Source organism: Furipterus horrens, unplaced genomic scaffold (genome assembly GCF_987537825.1).
Source record: "Furipterus horrens unplaced genomic scaffold, mFurHor1.1.pri manual_scaffold_2, whole genome shotgun sequence".
NCBI lineage: Eukaryota > Metazoa > Chordata > Mammalia > Chiroptera > Furipteridae > Furipterus > Furipterus horrens.
In genome coordinates this window covers 45,594,244-45,596,939 of record NW_028327172.1, presented here as the reverse complement: position 1 = coordinate 45,596,939, position 2,696 = coordinate 45,594,244, and positions in this window count along the sequence as shown.

Below are 2,696 nucleotides of genomic sequence, written 5' to 3'. Positions count from 1 at the left end.
CTATTCTAAATGGTCTGTTGAAGTTTTATTTTAAAACAAAGTTTTCCAGTGTTAATCCATTTTTTTGCAAATACCTCCTCCTACTCTCTGGTTTTATAAGGGTGGATGAAGGTTGTTTTAGATTATGTCATACATATTTGGAAAATGCCAAAATAATAATAATAATAACAATAGAAAGCTTTTGCATTTGTCAGGTGCTTCATAGATTTCAGAGCACTTCACAGCCTTTAATTTACTGGCCCTGAGACAGAGAGACAGGGTCAAACAAGGAAGCTGGTTCTGGAAGGAGAGGGGACTTGCCCAAAATGGGCAGAATGCTGGTACCCCAGCAGCCTCCCCCGAACCCTGCCACCTCAGGATGGGCTGGAGCAGTGCCACAGAGAGGAAGGGAAGGAGGAGATTTAGGAAGGACCTTATTATTTTTGTTCTTTCCACACCAGTAAGTAAAAACTAATGTCTAGTACCTTGCAGTTCACAAAGCAATTTCACATTCATCCGCTGATTTAACCCTGTGAGATAGAGTATTCCTCCCATTTGGTTCATGAGGAAACTGAAACTCGGAAAAAACCGACTTGCTCCTAAGTGGCAGAGGCACTTGAATCCCAGTCTGTCTGCTGTCTCTTCCCCTCCAGTCTGACTCCGCACACAGCCTTGCAGACTGAAACATCTATGATCTGCACCCTCTCTTAGCCCTAGTATGTAATTCAAGATCAAAGACAGGCCTCAGGGCATAAACAAGGCTGTGGTCTGGAAGAGCCCAGGCCCAGCACCCCTTCTTCAGTATGCGTGTTAGAGCCCCAGCTCAGCTGGCCTCACCCTGTTGCTTTGACGGAGATCCACAAGCCTGGCCAGACTTGGGGAGTCATTGCAAAGGGACTAAGCCAGGGAAGCAGGGACAGCGCTATGCTTTTGATAGGACGAGCACATCTGGTAGGTTCACAGATATCTGTCAGAAGGTACCATGGGCATCATCCACAGATACTGGGTGGCCCACTGGTGAGGCTGGACAGAAGGTCAGAGCTGAAAGGGCCCTGTCATTGTAGGAAGGCCAGCAAGCCAGAGACAGGGTGTGCCAACATGACAGCTGCAGTGCTGGTACCGCATGCCAACCCTCGCCACCCAACCCCACTGCCTCTCCCCAGAACCCAGCTTGGTGGCCAAGGTTAGGGGCATATAGGTGGTTCTAGGCACAGCAACCCTCTTCACTCCCCCCCCCACCCCCATTTCGATTTGACTCCTCAATCTGGGGCCTAGGAAGCTGTAGCACCCCAAATGGTGAGAGCCTGAAATAGTCTGCCATATTTTGGGAAAAAAAGTTGAAAATTTCTTCCCCATGAGACAGGATAGTTGCTGCTGCTTCTCCCTCTCTTTCTCTCTGCGTCTCCTAGCAATGACCCTAAAGTGGTATTCTATTCCCATCCCTAAATATTGAACAAGGACACACACCTGTCCAGAGTGTTTTTCATGTACAAAGTACTTTGACATTGATTGCCAAAATACCCATTTTATAGAGGGAAAAAAAATAAGTCTCAGAGGCTTAAGAGACTTGCCAAAGGTCACAGAGCTCATAAAAGAAAGAGCCAGCATTTGAACTCTTCAGATCCTCTGCTTTCTGCTGGCACCTGCTGGGTCCGAGTGGAAGGCCTGAGGGAGGGGCTGGCTCTCTACCCCATGGGTGAGGGCCAGGCCCTAGAGGCGGTGCCCAGTCCTTACTCCTTATCCCAGCTCTCACCTCTGGCCACTCAAACTCTTGTAAGTTTGACGTCTCCCAGACGTCTGGGGGGTGCTTCTTTGCAGGGGCTTGCTTTGTTCTGAGTGACCTTGAGAAATGAATTATGGGGCGTAAAGTAGAGCAGGCCTCTTGGTCAGCAAGTTGTGTATCATTGTGCAGACAGGACTCGGCCAGAGTCTCAGTGAGGCACTGGCTTAGCCAGGCCAGGAGCCCTGCACATCAGATTCCTCAGCTCTGCTCCATGGCCAGAGAGGGAGGGCATGCGTCTTTGTCTTGGTGTGGTCTTGGTCACGGCGCTCTGACTAGAATAGTCACTTAGATGCCACTATGGCATTTCTCCCCAATTGCAGTTGAAAGTACATGGGGGCTGTTTTTCCATTCTGCATTCTACCACATCACTATAGGGTGCCCAGCTGCTTGCCAGGCTTGGGAACCTGGAGAGGGGTTAGGTCAGACTGTGGAGTGGGCAGGCAGGAAGCAGGCTCCAGGCTGCTGTGTAACCCTTGGGGGATCCAGGCCCAACCCAGCCCTGAAAGCAGGATCACAGTAGAGGATAGTCAGCCAGACTAACATCAGAATCCACACCGGGCCTCGGAGAGCTCAGGCTCCCAAGGGGCGTATCCCGCTGGCTGCAGGATTTGTCCTTTACCTGTCCATCTCTTCCCCTCTCCTAGAGAACTTACTTCTGAAATTAGGTGTTACATGGTTCCAGGGCCCAGCCTTCAAAAGTCCTGCCAGGCCAGCTTCAACATTCCATAGCCAACCTTGCCTGAGCCGGACTTGGTCCCACTCAGTTTCTTCAATGGCTATTTTCTATCTTACATGCTGTTGAGTTCAGCCTAGTGGCCAAGTGAGAAGCACAGGAGTTAGGACTGGTTGTCACAAAGCCTGAAAGGAAGCTAGAGCTCCCACTTTCCTGTGGCTACATCCCTAGTCCCCAGGCTCCTTCCTTGCTGTGGCAGAG